Source organism: Daphnia pulicaria, chromosome 4 (assembly GCF_021234035.1).
Source record: "Daphnia pulicaria isolate SC F1-1A chromosome 4, SC_F0-13Bv2, whole genome shotgun sequence".
In the NCBI taxonomy this organism is placed as follows: domain Eukaryota; kingdom Metazoa; phylum Arthropoda; class Branchiopoda; order Diplostraca; family Daphniidae; genus Daphnia; species Daphnia pulicaria.
In genome coordinates, this window is record NC_060916.1 from 10,769,554 (window position 1) to 10,789,619 (window position 20,066).

At 41.7% G+C, this 20,066-nt stretch overlaps 7 non-coding genes across 7 annotated transcripts; 5 read left to right on the forward strand and 2 right to left on the reverse strand.

Moving 5' to 3' along the window:
• Positions 1-1,257: 1,257 nt before the first annotated feature.
• Trnas-uga lies at positions 1,258-1,339 on the reverse strand. Its single transcript has one exon. It is a non-coding gene; the product is annotated as a tRNA-Ser (tRNA).
• A 669-nt stretch (positions 1,340-2,008) lies between these two features.
• On the forward strand, positions 2,009-2,082 carry Trnai-aau. The gene has a single exon. It is a non-coding gene; the product is annotated as a tRNA-Ile (tRNA).
• A 77-nt stretch (positions 2,083-2,159) lies between these two features.
• On the forward strand, positions 2,160-2,241 carry Trnas-cga. The gene has a single exon. It is a non-coding gene; the product is annotated as a tRNA-Ser (tRNA).
• A 9,249-nt stretch (positions 2,242-11,490) lies between these two features.
• Positions 11,491-11,572, reverse strand: Trnas-uga. Its single transcript has one exon. It is a non-coding gene; the product is annotated as a tRNA-Ser (tRNA).
• A 479-nt stretch (positions 11,573-12,051) lies between these two features.
• Positions 12,052-12,125, forward strand: Trnai-aau. Its single transcript has one exon. It is a non-coding gene; the product is annotated as a tRNA-Ile (tRNA).
• Positions 12,126-12,202: 77 nt separating this feature from the next.
• Trnas-cga lies at positions 12,203-12,284 on the forward strand. Its single transcript has one exon. It is a non-coding gene; the product is annotated as a tRNA-Ser (tRNA).
• A 6,032-nt stretch (positions 12,285-18,316) lies between these two features.
• Trnas-cga lies at positions 18,317-18,398 on the forward strand. Its single transcript has one exon. It is a non-coding gene; the product is annotated as a tRNA-Ser (tRNA).
• The last annotated feature ends 1,668 nt before the right edge of the window (positions 18,399-20,066 follow it).

Genomic DNA, 20,066 nt, shown 5'->3' on the forward strand with positions numbered 1-20,066 from the left:
AAACAACGACATAGAATTGATCGCCCTAATATCCTCCGGTAGTTTGTTCCAGAGCGTCGGAGCGGCATGACTGAAAGAGCGAGCACCGTACGTCTCAAGACGAATCCTAGGGATACATAGAAGGTTAGGAGACGTTGCCGATCGGGACTGCAATGCTTGGCGATAGGGCTTGATGAGTTCAGATAAGTAAGCTGGAGCGGATCCATGAAGGCAGTGAAACGTTAAAACGAGGATCTTAAACACTATACGGCTCTTAATCGGGAGCCAGTGCAGGGCCATCAGATGCGGAGTAATGTGATCATGCTTCTTCACTCTTCTCACCATCCTCGCCGCCTTGTTTTGGACAAGTTGAAGTCTGTCCAGGAGCTTCTCGGGGAGTCCATACAAAAGAGAGTTGCAGCTGTCGTTGGTGGAGAAAACAAAAGCATGCATAAGCTTCTCAGTGTTAGCGTCGTCCAGGAATAATTCTATAAGTGGAAATACATTTACTATTGCAATTAGTTGTATCAAATAGCAAGGCTTTCTACTCTCACAATGAGGGATACTCTTTCTCACTATCTCATTTCATTATTTGTGTATGTTCCACGACCTATATCCGAATGTACTTCCTTTTGGTTCGCAGTTTCCCTACATCGAAGGAAAATAAAGAAACACCATGAGAACTCGTTTGGTCGTCTATGAACATCTATGAATTCTGCCCATAATGGTGAATGAATTCAAACGATATTAACTTGATAATTTATGGTGGAAAACCACCAATACTAACTTAAATCAAAATGCTAGTCGCCCGATAAGGGACTTGAACCCTTTACCTCAGGATTAAAAGTCCCGCGCTCTACCGTCTGAGCTAACCGGGCTTAATAATTGGTATTGCAATAGTTTTCCGTTAGAGTTCATTTTTAAATTTTACGATTTCTTATAGATCTTTTACGGACGTTTTTCTATTCTTCGTAAACAAAATGGGTACACATTTTTTCATCATATAATTTGTCTCTGACTACATTTGATGTTTGTAAACTACACTTAAAGACCGCCATAATGCATTTCGGGACTGGCCTCTGAAAAATAGACACGTTTCTGGAAACGCCAAGTGACAGGTCATGGCTCCACGGTTCCGAGATAGATCCTGGGACCTAGGATACCCATGACTGCACAGTTCATATTTGTAATCATGCGTAAATTTCAGATAATAGTAAACGATTGAAAATGAGTTGTTCCACTAGAAAATACTAGCACGTGAAACAGATGGCAATTCACCGCAATTGGTAGGGTTCGAACCTACGCCCTCAGAGAGGAATAGATTTCAAGTCTATCGCCTTAACCACTCGGCCACAACTGCCCTAAATTTCAAACAATCTAGTAATAATATTTATTTTGGTTTACCAAAATTTCCGTTTTACCTTACTGAAGAGCAGGTTAAATGAGAGATGCAAAATCCTAGCACTTTGTTTAAGTGTAGGTCGTGTGGCCTAATGGATAAGGCGTCGGACTTCTATGAAAGTAGTTATCCGAAAATTGCGGGTTCTAGTCCCGCCACGATTAATAGCATATGACGAAATTATTAGGTCATGATGAGTAGTAGTTAACCACAAACCATGGGGAATCATGTCAGATCAATAAAACTACAAATATATCTCGAACACTCAATGAATATCACTGGCTTGCATTGCCTTCACAGTGACGATTGAAATTGGCTGCTGATATAGCGTTGCTTGGTAGATAACTTAAATCATTCTCTCTAAAGACACACAGAGTATATCTAACTGATGATGAATGAACCTTTGATTAATTTGTGTATGTTCCACGACCTATATCCAAATGTACTTCCTTTTGGTTCGCAGTTTCCCTACATCGAAGGAAAATAAAGAAACACCATGAGAACTCGTTTGGTCGTCTATGAACATCTATGAATTCTGCCCATAATGGTGAATGATTTCAAACGATATTAACTTGATAATTTATGGTGGAAAACACTGAAGGAAGTTAATATATAAATTATGAATTCATAGGCCTGTTAGCTCAGTTGGTTAGAGCGCCGTGCTAATAACGCGGAGGTCATGAGTTCGATCCTCTTACGGGCCACTGTAATATTTCCATTAAATATTTTCCACTCTCAAAAGGTACTGATAGTTTCTAAATATTTTGCTAGAGTAGTTAATGCAGATATGGCCGAGTGGTTAAGGCGACTGACTCGAAATCAGTTTCCATCTTGGAGCGTAGGTTCGAATCCTACTATCTGCGTTTTGTGGCATTTTATTGGTGAATGTAACTACAAAACATTTGATCAAGTGAAGCCAGAAGTGATTTCTAGTCATTTTTTTGGAGAACATCCAAGTTTAAAATCAGTAGGAGGATTACACAGTGAGAGAAGAACGAAAGGTCTTTAGGTCTTTGTATATGTGATGGTCCTGGACAAGAAAAGTCAAGACAAGACAAACTAAGCAACGGGGTGACCCTGTATAAGGCATGCTCTCAACAATGGTCCGTACGAGTGGTAAGAACAGTCAGGTTCATCGAAGTCGAGGTCTGTGATCGTAACCCAGGTTTAGATAGTTTCTAAAAGTAGATGAGAGACAACAAGTACACGTTGCCGAGAATGCACCTTACCATCATGACCAGCGTCTTGAAGTCAGCGCGTTGTTGCTCCAGGAACCAGTGAAGACGGTAGAGGAGGATGAGAAGGTCAGAGTTCACCTGTAAAACAGCAGAAGAAGTTCCGCTGCCAAGTAATTGTCGCTGGAAAAGGTTTGCAAGTTTAAGCATGCCATTTCAGCGATTTCCCAACACTTGGACAAATGAAAATTTTTGCTTGAAAACTGTAAAACAACAGAAAAGTAATTGCCAATTTAACGACGATTTTCGATAATTATAGTTTCGGTTGCTCGCTACCTCTGGCGAGACTCGAACTCGCAATCCCCGGCTTAGGAGGCCGGTCCCTTATCCATTAGGCAACAAAGGCTGGGTAATGTTGAATCTCCTATTCGAGGAATGACGTTATATTGCAAGGCTTTTCCTAGAAGATAGCCAAACGTCCCATGTTATATAAACATATAGAGATTACCGTCTGTGGACATCGTCTCACTCTTGAAAACCATGTTTTTTGAATAATCTTAACTACAAACTCTATTTACAGCTTTCGAGTTCTATAAGTGGACATACATTTACTATTGCAATTAGTTGTATCAAATAGCAAGGCTTTCTACTCTCACAATGAGGGATACTCTTTCTCACTATCTCATTTCATTATTTGTGTATGTTCCACGACCTATATCCGAATGTACTTCCTTTTGGTTCGCAGTTTCCCTACATCGAAGGAAAATAAAGAAACATCATGAGAACTCGTTTGGTCGTCTATGAACATCTATGAATTCTGCCCATAATGGTGAATGAATTCAAACGATATTAACTTGATAATTTATGGTGGAAAACCACCAATACTAACTTAAATCAAAAGGCTAGTCGCCCGATAAGGGACTTGAACCCTTGACCTCAGGATTAAAAGTCCCGCGTTCTACCGTCTGAGCTAACCGGGCTTAATAATTGGTATTGCAATAGTTTTCCGTTAGAGTTCATTTTTAAATTTTACGATTTCTTATAGATCTTTTACGGACGTTTTTCTATTCTTCGTAAACAAAATGGGTACACATTTTTTCATCATATAATTTGTCTCTGACTACATTTGATGTTTGTAAACTACACTTAAAGACCGCCATAATGCATATCGGGACTGGCCTCTGAAAAATAGACACTTTTCTGGAAACGCCAAGTGACAGGTCATGGCTCCACGGTTCCGAGATAGATCCTGAGACCTAGGATACCCATGACTGCACAGTTCATATTTGTAATCATGCGTAAATTTCAGATAATAGTGTCACGTTCCGTCTGTTTCACTAATGCTATTGTTTGTAGGGCGAGCGCTAGATGGCCTCGCGTCGACCTGACTTCCCCTCTTTAACCCTTTTTCCCTAGCAGATTGTGTCTGCTTGTTGCGTCGGACGGTCGCATCTATTTCCCCGCCTGAGTCTGTTCTTTTTCTATCCGTGTGTTGCTCGTGTGTAAGCTGTGTTTGTGAGCTAGTGTGCGTGTGTGTAAGATAGTGTTAGACCCATTAGGGGCATCATTGGCATAGGTTAAGTGTAATTAGTGTAGGGCCAATGGTGAGAGCCACCAGATTGACTGTGCCGGTGTCGTTGGCCAGCGATTTGGTGCCTTTTATTGATTGTGTTCAAACGACAAGTGCGCCGAACAGATTGCCCGTGACAATGGTGGAGATGCAGGGTACGGCGGCACTTGTTGTTTGAGAACAAATTTAAAAGTTTGATTCTGTGTGTGGGAAAAAACTTGGACAAAATTTCGTTGAAAATTGTGGCGTCTCATCGTCGACGTTTTGGTTACGTCGCGTCGTCCAACGTTTTGCTGCTATTTTGATTTGGTCACGTATCGTTTCAATTTATTTGTTTGACGAGTTAATTGATTCTTGTTTTATTTTTAGATTGATTTTTGAGCATTTTGGATTACTTTTCTTGGACTCAATTCTTGGTCCTTACGTTGGAGTTGCGTGGGTGATGAGTCACGCGCCTACTGGTTTTTCCCTATACGTCGTGTTGACGTTGCTGCTGTGTTTGTGTTGATATCACAGGCTATTTGTTTTAATAACGTTTACAAAGATTTTCAATTTAATTTCTTTTGCTTTTCTTTAGAGACCCAAGGGTATTTTGGCATCGTTTTGGATTGGAATTTTCCATTGAGCTCATTACGTTGATGTTTCGTGTTGATGAGTCGCACGGTCAACGATTTTTTCCCTGCCGTTGTGTTGACGTTGGTGTTGTGTTGAAGCGGACGCTAATTCGATTTTCAGTAAATTCTTTTATGATTTTGATTCTAATTTTGTTTTGCTTTTTATTTAGATTTTGTGTCGAAGATTGTCCGCTTTTGGGTCTAATTTTTGGATTTTGATGGCTCCGTTTTGATTCGTGCGTGATCCGACCCAAAGGCTTGTAAGTTGCGTCCCCTAATCCTCATAGCTTTGTTCTTACAGGTTCTTGAGGCTTGATGGCCGATTTGATTTGGAGTGAGAGAGACTTGGCCATTGTTTGTTTGTGAGTCTTTGACTCTTTCATGTTGGTTGCCCCTTGCTGAGTCCCTGCCCACTTATTGATTGCGAGTAGTTCCTTATTTTGTATTGCATAGGGTGGGAGTTGAATTGGTTTGTGAGTCACGCTGAAATAATTCATTTAGTTGCGTTGGGTTGAATTCTAAGCTAGTTGGCGGGTTGAAGCGTAACTTGGCCGGGGTGTGTAGTAGTCGCTGATTCGTCCGTATTCGTTGCCGTAAATTTGCTGATTTCTTAGTCCCCTGTTCTTTTATCGAGTTTGATTGGGGTTGGTTGGTTTCCGGAATTGGTTTCATAGACATTCTTCTTGATTTTAAGAATGCAGCGGGGAAACGAGGCCCTTCAGGACCAAGCGGGTCGTGGGGAAGTTGAGGCACCGGGTCACGGGCCGGGTGAAAATGTCCAGTTTAATGTTGCACCAAACGATCCTTTTCTGGGGATTCCCGATGTTCCTCCCTTGATTCACGTGGGAAATTTCAAAGAGCGTGATCCTCCAGTCTTCCGTGGATTACCACATGAGGACGTGATGGAGTGGAGCATTCAGTTTCAAAGGGTGTCGGCATTTAACCAGTGGGGTCCTATCCAACAGCTCCGCCATATTGAATTCAGTCTAGAGGGGGTGGCGGCAAAATGGCTATTGGGCCTACAACCTCGTCCTGGCACGTTCGACGAGTTGATGAGAGCTTTGCAGGCAGCATTTCGACATCATAACTATGCGATGGAACTAGAATCTCGACTGCGTTCCAGAAAACAGTTACCGGATGAGCCAGTGATGTCATACTGTTATGAGATCATTTATCTGTGCTCAAAAGTAGATCCTGCCATGCCTGAGGAGCGTAAAGTTCAATTCATTTTCCAAAACATGGAGCCGACGTTGATGAAAAAAGTGTTTCCCCAGATGGACCGGCCGAATATCGATGAGCTGTTTCGTCGTCTACAAGCTCATAGTCAGGCGGCCTTGATCGCCGAACGATCGACTCCCGTTAACAACATTCTCCCTGTTCCACCCGAGAGTGGAAAAGAGGAAATCGAAAAGCTCGTTCGGGAAGAGGTCTCGAAAAATTTGGACCCTATCGTTCGTAAACTGGAGGAGACAACGCAATCGATGCGTACCGCTGGGGGGTCGGGATTTGATTCGCAAATGAGGTCATCATGGAGAGGGCGAAATTCCCAGCGGCGAGATCGTCCAAATAAAAGGACAGTTGACGGGCGGCCGATATGCAATAACTGCAGGGATTCCGGGCACGTAGCGCGCGGTTGTTCAAAGGAGAAAGGATGCTTTGATTGTGGGGATCCTGGGCATTACTCGCGTGAATGTCCCAATCGTCGAGTCGCAAAGTAAAAAAAAAAACGGGCTGTTGTGAACGAGTTGTGAATTATGAAACTCTAATTATTATCTTTAGAGAAAGTCGGTGAAGTTGTTTTAGGTTGGCGAAATCGGGGCCGTATGGTGGAACCATCACTTCAAGTTATGGCGGATCGTGGAGTCATTGTGCAGAAGAAAAGAAGAATCCGGATTGAGTTCATGTGTCTCGTCGAAAGCCGTTAAGGCTAAGAATGTTTAGTGGAAAGTGAGTGTTTAATCGCCTGTTGACAAAAAGCCCGTTGCAGTTATCGGAAGATATCGGAGAGGCAACGAGTGAACGAAAAGACGCCTAGTGCGGTGGAGTGGTCAGCAATCTTGAGCTGTGGTGCGGATGCAGCATTGCGACAAATACGCTTTCTTGCCGACTGGATTTAGTGATGAACGAGTGGGCGAGCATGCCCTCCGCCCTCGACGCCGATTGAAGTCCCCGATTTGTCTGGATTGGAGATTTATTTGTGTGATTTGTTGTGTGACTGAACGTTTGAATTTGTCACTGGTTTTATTGTGTGCATTTGGCTCGATTGATTTATGTTGTTTTGTGGTTGTGAAGAGGATTGCCTTCATTGTATTGAAGAGGTGTACCTTCACGAGAGAGGTTGTGAAGAGGAGTGCCTTCAATGTGTTGAAGAGGTGTACCTTCACGACAGAGTGAAAAGGAGTGCCTTCGTTGTAACGGAGAGGTGTGCTTTCACTGGGTGTGCGGAAGCTTCCGGGGAAGATGTGTCTTCCTTGTGTGTGTGAGTTAAGTTAGAGTGCACTTAGCTGTAAGTTACTGTTAAAACAGAGTCGTGACTAAGGCTAAGAGTAGAGTAAAGGCTTAGAGTAAGAATAAGGCTAAGAGTAGTATAAGGACTAAGACGATTTGATTTTGGCCTGAATGTTGTGTGTATATGCCTGTATGATGTTTAATTAACCCCTTCATTGTTTCATGTTGATGATCGGGACGATCATTCTCCGTGGAGGGGAGAAATGTCACGTTCCGTCTGTTTCACTAATGCTATTGTTTGTAGGGCGAGCGCTAGATGGCCTCGCGTCGACCTGACTTCCCCTCTTTAACCCTTTTTCCCTAGCAGATTGTGTCTGCTTGTTGCGTCGGACGGTCGCATCTATTTCCCCGCCTGAGTCTGTTCTTTTTCTATCCGTGTGTTGCTCGTGTGTAAGCTGTGTTTGTGAGCTAGTGTGCGTGTGTGTAAGATAGTGTTAGACCCATTAGGGGCATCATTGGCATAGGTTAAGTGTAATTAGTGTAGGGCCAATGGTGAGAGCCACCAGATTGACTGTGCCGGTGTCGTTGGCCAGCGATTTGGTGCCTTTTATTGATTGTGTTCAAACGACAAGTGCGCCGAACAGATTGCCCGTGACAATGGTGGAGATGCAGGGTACGGCGGCACTTGTTGTTTGAGAACAAATTTAAAAGTTTGATTCTGTGTGTGGGAAAAAACTTGGACAAAATTTCGTTGAAAATTGTGGCGTCTCATCGTCGACGTTTTGGTTACGTCGCGTCGTCCAACGTTTTGCTGCTATTTTGATTTGGTCACGTATCGTTTCAATTTATTTGTTTGACGAGTTAATTGATTCTTGTTTTATTTTTAGATTGATTTTTGAGCATTTTGGATTACTTTTCTTGGACTCAATTCTTGGTCCTTACGTTGGAGTTGCGTGGGTGATGAGTCACGCGCCTACTGGTTTTTCCCTATACGTCGTGTTGACGTTGCTGCTGTGTTTGTGTTGATATCACAGGCTATTTGTTTTAATAACGTTTACAAAGATTTTCAATTTAATTTCTTTTGCTTTTCTTTAGAGACCCAAGGGTATTTTGGCATCGTTTTGGATTGGAATTTTCCATTGAGCTCATTACGTTGATGTTTCGTGTTGATGAGTCGCACGGTCAACGATTTTTTCCCTGCCGTTGTGTTGACGTTGGTGTTGTGTTGAAGCGGACGCTAATTCGATTTTCAGTAAATTCTTTTATGATTTTGATTCTAATTTTGTTTTGCTTTTTATTTAGATTTTGTGTCGAAGATTGTCCGCTTTTGGGTCTAATTTTTGGATTTTGATGGCTCCGTTTTGATTCGTGCGTGATCCGACCCAAAGGCTTGTAAGTTGCGTCCCCTAATCCTCATAGCTTTGTTCTTACAGGTTCTTGAGGCTTGATGGCCGATTTGATTTGGAGTGAGAGAGACTTGGCCATTGTTTGTTTGTGAGTCTTTGACTCTTTCATGTTGGTTGCCCCTTGCTGAGTCCCTGCCCACTTATTGATTGCGAGTAGTTCCTTATTTTGTATTGCATAGGGTGGGAGTTGAATTGGTTTGTGAGTCACGCTGAAATAATTCATTTAGTTGCGTTGGGTTGAATTCTAAGCTAGTTGGCGGGTTGAAGCGTAACTTGGCCGGGGTGTGTAGTAGTCGCTGATTCGTCCGTATTCGTTGCCGTAAATTTGCTGATTTCTTAGTCCCCTGTTCTTTTATCGAGTTTGATTGGGGTTGGTTGGTTTCCGGAATTGGTTTCATAGACATTCTTCTTGATTTTAAGAATGCAGCGGGGAAACGAGGCCCTTCAGGACCAAGCGGGTCGTGGGGAAGTTGAGGCACCGGGTCACGGGCCGGGTGAAAATGTCCAGTTTAATGTTGCACCAAACGATCCTTTTCTGGGGATTCCCGATGTTCCTCCCTTGATTCACGTGGGAAATTTCAAAGAGCGTGATCCTCCAGTCTTCCGTGGATTACCACATGAGGACGTGATGGAGTGGAGCATTCAGTTTCAAAGGGTGTCGGCATTTAACCAGTGGGGTCCTATCCAACAGCTCCGCCATATTGAATTCAGTCTAGAGGGGGTGGCGGCAAAATGGCTATTGGGCCTACAACCTCGTCCTGGCACGTTCGACGAGTTGATGAGAGCTTTGCAGGCAGCATTTCGACATCATAACTATGCGATGGAACTAGAATCTCGACTGCGTTCCAGAAAACAGTTACCGGATGAGCCAGTGATGTCATACTGTTATGAGATCATTTATCTGTGCTCAAAAGTAGATCCTGCCATGCCTGAGGAGCGTAAAGTTCAATTCATTTTCCAAAACATGGAGCCGACGTTGATGAAAAAAGTGTTTCCCCAGATGGACCGGCCGAATATCGATGAGCTGTTTCGTCGTCTACAAGCTCATAGTCAGGCGGCCTTGATCGCCGAACGATCGACTCCCGTTAACAACATTCTCCCTGTTCCACCCGAGAGTGGAAAAGAGGAAATCGAAAAGCTCGTTCGGGAAGAGGTCTCGAAAAATTTGGACCCTATCGTTCGTAAACTGGAGGAGACAACGCAATCGATGCGTACCGCTGGGGGGTCGGGATTTGATTCGCAAATGAGGTCATCATGGAGAGGGCGAAATTCCCAGCGGCGAGATCGTCCAAATAAAAGGACAGTTGACGGGCGGCCGATATGCAATAACTGCAGGGATTCCGGGCACGTAGCGCGCGGTTGTTCAAAGGAGAAAGGATGCTTTGATTGTGGGGATCCTGGGCATTACTCGCGTGAATGTCCCAATCGTCGAGTCGCAAAGTAAAAAAAAAAACGGGCTGTTGTGAACGAGTTGTGAATTATGAAACTCTAATTATTATCTTTAGAGAAAGTCGGTGAAGTTGTTTTAGGTTGGCGAAATCGGGGCCGTATGGTGGAACCATCACTTCAAGTTATGGCGGATCGTGGAGTCATTGTGCAGAAGAAAAGAAGAATCCGGATTGAGTTCATGTGTCTCGTCGAAAGCCGTTAAGGCTAAGAATGTTTAGTGGAAAGTGAGTGTTTAATCGCCTGTTGACAAAAAGCCCGTTGCAGTTATCGGAAGATATCGGAGAGGCAACGAGTGAACGAAAAGACGCCTAGTGCGGTGGAGTGGTCAGCAATCTTGAGCTGTGGTGCGGATGCAGCATTGCGACAAATACGCTTTCTTGCCGACTGGATTTAGTGATGAACGAGTGGGCGAGCATGCCCTCCGCCCTCGACGCCGATTGAAGTCCCCGATTTGTCTGGATTGGAGATTTATTTGTGTGATTTGTTGTGTGACTGAACGTTTGAATTTGTCACTGGTTTTATTGTGTGCATTTGGCTCGATTGATTTATGTTGTTTTGTGGTTGTGAAGAGGATTGCCTTCATTGTATTGAAGAGGTGTACCTTCACGAGAGAGGTTGTGAAGAGGAGTGCCTTCAATGTGTTGAAGAGGTGTACCTTCACGACAGAGTGAAAAGGAGTGCCTTCGTTGTAACGGAGAGGTGTGCTTTCACTGGGTGTGCGGAAGCTTCCGGGGAAGATGTGTCTTCCTTGTGTGTGTGAGTTAAGTTAGAGTGCACTTAGCTGTAAGTTACTGTTAAAACAGAGTCGTGACTAAGGCTAAGAGTAGAGTAAAGGCTTAGAGTAAGAATAAGGCTAAGAGTAGTATAAGGACTAAGACGATTTGATTTTGGCCTGAATGTTGTGTGTATATGCCTGTATGATGTTTAATTAACCCCTTCATTGTTTCATGTTGATGATCGGGACGATCATTCTCCGTGGAGGGGAGAAATGTCACGTTCCGTCTGTTTCACTAATGCTATTGTTTGTAGGGCGAGCGCTAGATGGCCTCGCGTCGACCTGACTTCCCCTCTTTAACCCTTTTTCCCTAGCAGATTGTGTCTGCTTGTTGCGTCGGACGGTCGCATCTATTTCCCCGCCTGAGTCTGTTCTTTTTCTATCCGTGTGTTGCTCGTGTGTAAGCTGTGTTTGTGAGCTAGTGTGCGTGTGTGTAAGATAGTGTTAGACCCATTAGGGGCATCATTGGCATAGGTTAAGTGTAATTAGTGTAGGGCCAATGGTGAGAGCCACCAGATTGACTGTGCCGGTGTCGTTGGCCAGCGATTTGGTGCCTTTTATTGATTGTGTTCAAACGACAAGTGCGCCGAACAGATTGCCCGTGACAATAGTATACGATTGAAAATGAGTTGTTCCACTAGAAAATCCTAGCACGTGAAACAGATGGCAATTCACCGCAGTTGGTAGGGTTCGAACCTACGCCCTCAGAGAGGAATAGATTTCAAGTCTATCGCCTTAACCACTCGGCCACAACTGCCCTAAATTTCAAACAATCTAGTAATAATAATTATTTTGGTTTACCAAAATTTCCGTTTTACCTTACTGAAGAGCAGGTTGAATGAGACATGCAAAATCCTAGCACTTTGTTTAAGTGTGGGTCGTGTGGCCTAATGGATAAGGCGTCGGACTTATATGAAAGTAGTTATCCGAAAATTGCGGGTTCTAGTCCCGCCACGATTAATAGCATGTGACGAAATTATTAGTTCATGATGAGTAGTAGTTAACCACAAACCATGGGGAATCATGTCAGATCAATAAAACTACAAATATATCTCGAACACTCAATGAATATCACTGGCTTGCATTGCCTTCACAGTGACGATTGAAATTGGCTGCTGATATAGCGTTGCTTGGTAGATAACTTAAATCATTCTCTCTAAAGACACACAGAGTATATCTAACTGATGATGAATGAACCTTTGATTAATAAATTAATAAATAAATTATGATTTCATAGGCCTGTTAGCTCAGTTGGTTAGAGCGCCGTGCTAATAACGCGGAGGTCATGAGTTCGATCCTCTTACGGGCCACTGTAATACTTCCATTAAATATTTTCCACTCTCAAAAGGTACTGATAGTTTCTAAATATTTTGCTAGAGTAGTTAATGCAGATATGGCCGAGTGGTTAAGGCGACTGACTCGAAATCAGTTTCCATCTTGGAGCGTAGGTTCGAATCCTACTATCTGCGTTTTGTGGCATTTTATTGGTGAATGTAACTACAAAACATTTGATCAAGTGAAGCCAGAAGTGATTTCTAGTCATTTTTTTGGAGAACATCCAAGTTTAAAATCAGTAGGAGGATTACACAGTGAGAGAAGAACGAAAGGTCTTTAGGTCTTTGTATATGTGATGGTCCTGGACAAGAAAAGTCAAGACAAGACAAACTAAGCAACGGGGTGACCCTGGATAAGGCATGCTCTCAACAATGGTCCGTTCGAGTGGTAAGAACAGTCAGGTTCATCGAAGTCGAGGTCTGTGATCGTAACCCAGGTTTAGATAGTTTTTAAAAGTAGATGAGAGACAACAAGTACACGTTGCCGAGAATACACCTTACCATCATGACCAGCGTCTTGAAGTCAGCGCGTTGTTGCTCCAGGAACCAGTGAAGACGGCAGAGGAGGATGAGAAGGTCAGAGTTCACCTGTAAAACAGCAGAAGAAGTTCCGCTGCCAAGTATTTGTCGCTGGAAAAGGTTTCCAAGTTTAAGCATGCCATTTCAGCGATTTCCCAACACTTGGACAAATGAAAATTTTTGCTTGAAAACAGTAAAACAACAAAATAGTAATTGCCAATTTAACGACGATTTTCGATAATTATAGTTTCGGTTGCTCGCTACCTCTGGCGAGACTCGAACTCGCAATCCCCGGCTTAGGAGGCCGGTCCCTTATCCATTAGCCCACAAGGACTGGGTAATATTGTATCTCCTATTCGAGCAATGACGTTATATTGCAAGGCTTTTCCTAGAAGATAGCCAAACGTCCCATGTTATACAAGATTCCTTCGGTAATGTCCTTCGGGAATTTTTTTAAACGTTAAAGAGACAAAAAATCGAGGTTAAACAAAAGTGGCGGAGGCTTCGCCCCGCCACCCCACGTCGCACTTCATGTTCAGATTAAGTTAAAGTAACACTTATTACTATAGTAACAATACAATTATACCATGCGGTCACATGTTGCATTACATAAGTCTTGGCTAATAGATAGCGAGCTACCATCATACCCATTTTTTTCTTCCAATAATACAACAATGATGGTCTAATGGTCATCAACCCAGGCTGCCATTCGCATGGTTAGGGGTTCGAACCTCCATTAAGTCGAGAAAAAAAACTAAGTTTAAAATTTTTGAAAAATTCCTCTTAATAAGCTTTCCGAGGTAAATGGAAGTGGAAGATCGGTGGTAACTCTTCACGACCGCAAGAAGATCTTTATGACCGAGGAGAGGACAGAGGAAGATTGGAGAGATGACCCAGAGCTTGAAAATGAATATAATCTAACATTTTTAAAATGTTTCTCAACTTCTTGGTTGATGACTAACTGTTAAAAAAGGAGGCATAGAAATTTTACTGACAGCCAAATTTATTAAAATCAAGATAAAAAATAGTAAACAAAAAGAGGTAATAATAAAACAAAAAGGGTTAAAAAAATAAAAGTGGGAAAATACAAAGTAAAAAGAAGAATAAAGACAAATCGAAATGGAACATAAAAACCAAATCAAACAAGATTCCTTCGGTAATGTCCTTCGGGAATTTTTTTGAAACGTTAAAGAGACAGAAAATCAAGGTAAAATAGTAGAAAGTAAATAGTATACATACTATTATGTTTGGAAAATTCTGTTTCTCTTTATTATCTTAAATGATTTGATTCTTATTAACTAATTGACTAATTATCTGTCAATATTATGAGTGGTGCGACTTAGGTGTGGCGGAGGCTTCGCCCCGCCACCCCACGTCGCACTTCATGTTTAGATTAAGTTAAAGTAACACTTATTACTATAGTAACAATACAATTATATCATGCGGTCACATGTTTCATTACATGAGTCTTGGCTAATAGATAGCGAGCTACCATCATTCTCATTTTTTCCCTTCTGATAAAATAACAACGATGGCCTAATTGTCATCAACCCAGGCTGCCATTCGCATGGTTCGTGGTTCGAATCTCGATCAACTCGGAAAGGAAAGCTAAGTTTGTAATTTTTGAAAAATTCCTCTTAATAAGCTTTCGGTGGTAAATGGAAGTGGAAGATCGGTGGTAACTCTTCACGACCGCAAGAAGATCTTGATGACCGAGGAGAGGACAGAGGAAGAAGGGAGAGATGACCCAGAGCTTCAAAATGAATATAATCTAACCTTTTTAAAATGTTCCTCAACTTCTTGGTTGATGACTAACTGTTAAAAAAGGAGGCATAGAAATTTTACTTGGACAACCAAATTTATTAAAATCAAGATAAAAAATAGTAAACAAAAAGAGGTAATAATAAAACAAAAAGGGTTAAAAAAATAAAAGTGGGAAAATACAAAGTAAAAAGAAGAATAAAGACAAATCGAAATGGAACATAAAAACCAAATCAAATAATTAATACTCTCCACTCCCATAGCAGAAAACTTTTCTTGCTAGAAAAGATCCAAACTTTTTTTTTCTTTTTGTTTACACTGCTGAGCATGCACTGACAGTTGGAAGGTTACGCAAAAAAAGCGAATTCACTAACTAGGATTCGGCAACCAGCTAGGTAACAAATACGCATATTAAATTTCTAAAACAGTAATACAAACAAATGAAAACCCCGTTACGCAATGTATCAAATTTTGACAGAATTATGTACAAAATTTGGTGACGATTGGTCATTCAGGGAGGAAACGTATAAAGGATTACAAAATAGACATTAAACCCTCTGAATTTCACTACTAGCTACTACTACCCTACCCCCTATACCCCACACCCTATATTGTTAAGGACCTTCGTATATAAATATACCTCAGGGATAATTAATACTCTCCACTCCCATAGCAGAAAACTTTTCTTGCTAGAAAAGATCCAAACTTTTTTTTTCTTTTTGTTTACACTGCTGAGCATGCACTGACAGTTGGAAGGTTACGCAAAAAAAGCGAATTCACTAACTAGGATTCGGCAACCAGCTAAGTAACAAATACGCATATTAAATTTCTAAAACAGTAATACAAACAAATGAAAACCCCGTTACGCAATGTATCAAATTTTGACAGAATTATGTACAAAATTTGGTGACGATTGGTCATTCAGGGAAGAAACGTATAAAGGAACACTAAATGGACATTAAACCCTCTGAATTTCACTACTAGCTACTACTACCCTACCCCCTATACCCAACACCCTATATTGTTAAGGACCTTCGTATATAAATATACCTCAGGGATAAACATATAGAGATTACCGTCTGTGGACATCGACTCACTCTTGAAAACCATGTTTTTTTAATAATCTTAACTACAAACTCTATTCACCGTGCCGCACTCATTTTTGGTGAAAAGCCGTCGCCAGGCGCTAGCAGTTGTTTAAGTTCACGCGGCGCGTTACGATTTTAGATCATTAAAGAACCAAAGAGTTTTGCAAATTATACCCACCAAACTATTAGGTACACCCCCCTTTTTTCAGTGCATTCTTATGGCACTACGTGTCCTAGAAAAAATGCAATAACTCTTGAACCACTTGGGCTAGATTTTTTTCCTTTTTTCCCTGAGTAGATCTAATGATGATCTACATTTTTTTAACACATGAAGTTGTCGTAGGATTAACTCCCACGGCGCTACGGTATCGTTCAGTTTATTAGGTACACCCGTTTTTCCCCATATGCGCCGTGTTAAATACGGCTTTTTCAAAAATTTACAAAAAATACTAAAAGTTAAGCTAAAATCTTTTTCTTTGTGCCAAAAGATGCACAATTCCCCACTCTATACGAATATAAAGAATGATTTACAATAAAATCAACTCAGAGAACCCTTCCCTATACCCTAAAGTTTTCCACTTCAACATTTTTACGGCAAAATAATAACTGGCGCTGTCGCCACCAGAGGCACCGCAAGATACGGGCTGTTGCTACCAGCCTACCTAGCCATTGTGCCGATGTATCGCTGAATTAATTCGGGCGTAATCATATTCCATGCTTTCTCGAGTTCCATCCAAATGGTTTTCACGGTGACTCGGTCGGATTCTTCTAGCCTAGATTTTACAAAATCCCAGACCTGCTCAATAGGATTTAAATCCGGGCTCTGAGGAGGCCAAACCATGGCTTTAACCCTCCTAGACTCAAATAACAAATTTTAGAAATAATAATTAGGCGAGAATTCATTTGTCTACCTAATTTTTCTTTTCTTTCTAAATATCCTCGACAAAGATGTGACGAATGTTTAGGATCACTGTCTTCTTGATAGACAAATCCTTCTCCGAGTAACCGAAGACTTCCTGGCACTGCCTAGTATAAAATTTTACTGTCATTCGTGCTAAAAAAAAACAAAATAGAATTTTTTTTTTACCTGACGAATCAAAATTTGGTGATAAGTTTGCTTAGTCATGATCCCTACTATTCTGTGCAGTGGTAAAGCTCCTTTGGCACAAATTGCCCCCCAACACATTACCGAACCCCCTCCAAATTTTACAGTTGGTACAAGGCACTCATTCCTATATCTTTCGCCGGGTTTTATTCTGACAAATGTGCGTCGATGTGTTCCAAAGACTTCTACTTTAGTTTCATCAGTAAGCAATACTTGATTCCACTGTTCTACAGTCCAATTTACATGTTCTTGAGCAAATTTTAGGTGTTTTCGTATACAAGCTTTCCTGAGAAGAGGTTTTTTGCACGCAACTAAGCCGTTCATATCAAAACTTTGCAGGGATCGACGCACAGTAAACATTGAAATTGGGTTACTTATCGCGGAGTTGACTTCTTGAGTAAGAAGAGGCAAAGTTTTTCTACGATCTCGTTTTGACAATAATTGCAAATATCTAGCAGTTGCATCGGAAATTTTAGGTTTGCAAGAAGTCGTCCTTTCTCTTTTTCCTATGCATTCTGTCTCATTAAATCTATTGATAGCCTGCTTTACTGCGTTTACACTACGGCCTAGAACAAGAGAAATTTTACGTAACGAAGCACCTTCCTGTCTTAGTGTCACAATTTTAGATTTTTCCATCACAGTCAAATCACTCGCTCTCCCCATTTTTACCTTTGGACAGGAATTTTTTATGGCGTGATCACCACAACTTGTAACTTGAGAATAAATGAAGGCTCGATAAAATTGCGGGTAAAAGAAACAATCGGAAACAATGTAGTCATTTTCTTGGAGGTTAGGCAAGATATTCTAAAATGAACAAAGAGAATTTTCCTGTTTAATGACATTGATTCTTTCAATTTATTCCCGTCGAGGAGGCGAGGTAATATATCTGATTCTACCCCAAACCCTATTCTCTGAGAGCTGGCGGCTGGTAGCAACAGCCCGTATCTTGCAGTTCCTCTGGTGGCGACAGCGCCAGTTATTATTTTGCCGTAAAAATGTTGAAGTGGAAAACTTTAGGGTATAGGGAAGGGTTCATAAGTGGGGGTTAATCCTACGACAACTTCATGTGTAAAAAAAATGTAGATCATCATTATATCTATTCAGGTAAAAAAGGAAAAAAAATCTAGCCCAAGCGGTTCAAGAGTTATTGCATTTTTTCTAGGACACGTAGTGCCATAAGAATGCACTGAAAAAAGGGGGGGTGTACCTAATAGTTTGGTGGGTACTATAGATTTTCGAGATTCAGTCCATTCACAGAAACCACTGGACCAAAGCCCTCAATAAAAGAATGCATAGAATCATTGATACAGTTTAGCATAACGTGGTAGTACTCCAGGTCGTTTAAGGCGCATACTGACTTTACACCGCAAAAGAGAGTTCTCCCTGGAGGTAAATTTTCTTTCATCGAAATGTCAATTTCAGATTCTCTTGGATAACGCAAATCAAATTCTTCTTCTTTTTCATACGCCTGCTTGTCTTCGCGAGTTGCATAGCAAAGAATACAACAGTTGTCACCAGAAAACTTGGTTCATGCTAATTCATAGGTCTGTTAGCTAAATTGGTTCAAACATCGTGCTAATATCGCGGAGGTCATGAGTTCGATCCTCTTACGGGCCACTGTAATTCTTCCATTAAATATTTTCCAGTCTCAAAAGGTACTGATAGTTTCTAAATATTTTGCTCCAGTAGTTAATGCAGATATGGCCGAGTGGTTAAGGCGACTGACTCGAAATCAGTTTCCATCTTGGAGCGTAGGTTCGAATCCTACTATCTGCGTTTTGTGGCATTTTATGAATGTAACTACAAAACATTTGATCAAGTGAAGCCAGAAGTCATTTCTAGTCATTTTTTGGGAGAACATCCAAGTTTAAAATCAGTAGGAGGATTACACAGTCAGAGAAGAACGAAAGGTCTTTAGGTCTTTGTATATGTGATGGTCCTGGACAAGAAAAGTCAAGACAAGACAAACTAAGCAACGGGGTGACCCTGGATAAGGCATGCTCTCAACAATGGTCCGTACGAGTGGTAAGAACAGTCAGGTTCATCGAAGTCGAGGTCTGTGATCGTAACCCAGGTTTAGATAGTTTCTAAAAGTAGATGAGAGACAACAAGTACACGTTGCCGAGAATGCACCTTACCATCATGACCAGCGTCTTGAAGTCAGCGCGTTGTTGCTCCAGGAACCAGTGAAGACGGCAGAGGAGGATGAGAAGGTCAGAGTTCACCTGTAAAACAGCAGAAGAAATTCCGCTGCCAAGTAATTGTCGCTGGAAAAGGTTTCCAAGTTTAAGCATGCCATTTCAGCAATTTCCCAACACTTGGACAAATGAAAATTTTTGCTTGAAAACAGAAAAACAACAGAAAAGTAATTGCCAATTTAACGACGATTTTCGATAATTATAGTTTCGGTTGCTCGCTATCTCTGGCGAGACTCGAACTCGCAATCCCCGGGTTAGGAGGCCGGTCCCTTATCCATTAGGCAACAAAGGCTGTGTAATGTTGAATCTCCTATTCGAAGAATGACGTTATATTGCAAGGCTTTTCCTAGAAGATTGCCAAACGTCCCATGTTATATAAACATATAGAGATTACCGTCTGTGGACATCGTCTCACTCTTGAAAACCATGTTTTTTGAATAATCTTAACTACAAACTCTATTTACAGCTTTCGAGTTCTATAAGTGGACATAATAATAATAATAATAATAATGTAATACATATTTAACGTACACTTTTACAAATAATATGGACAAAGGCACGGCAATGACTTGGGGAAGAGGAAGCATATAAATTTCAGTTTTCAAAAGCAACACGACAGAGATGGGTTTTCAAGGAGGAGCGGAACTGTGCCAACGTTGTAGAAGATCTCACGGAAAAGGGTAATGCGTTCCAGATTGCTGGGCCAGCATATGAGAAGGAGGTGGAGCCATACTTCTTTGTTTTGATTCTTGGTACAACAAGCTCAGGACGGGAGGACAAACGACGAATAGAACTGGGTGGCTCGTAGCGCGCGACAAGGGAAGTCAAATAGCTTGGTGCAGTACCATTTAGGCAATTAAACATAAGCAACGATATCTTGAAATCAATGCGTTGGCGGACGGGAAGCCAATGAAGGGATTTAAGACACGGAGTGATGTGGTCACGTCTATTGCAGCCAGTCGCGAGTCGAGCAGCCCAATTTTGGACCTTTTGAAGCACACATAGCTTTGATTCAGGACATCCGACCAGAAGAGAGTTGTTGCAATCAAGAGTAGAGAGAACGAATGCATGGAGCAGTTGAGCCAGGGCAGGTTTCGACAGAAATCTCTTCATCCGGGAAATACGGCTGAGGTGAAATAGAGCCTTCTTCCGGGTGGCCAAAATTTGGGCTTCCATAGATAGCTGAGAGTCAAGCCCAGCACCAAGGTAGTGGACCAAAGTAGACGGGAGAACTGGAGAAGAACCT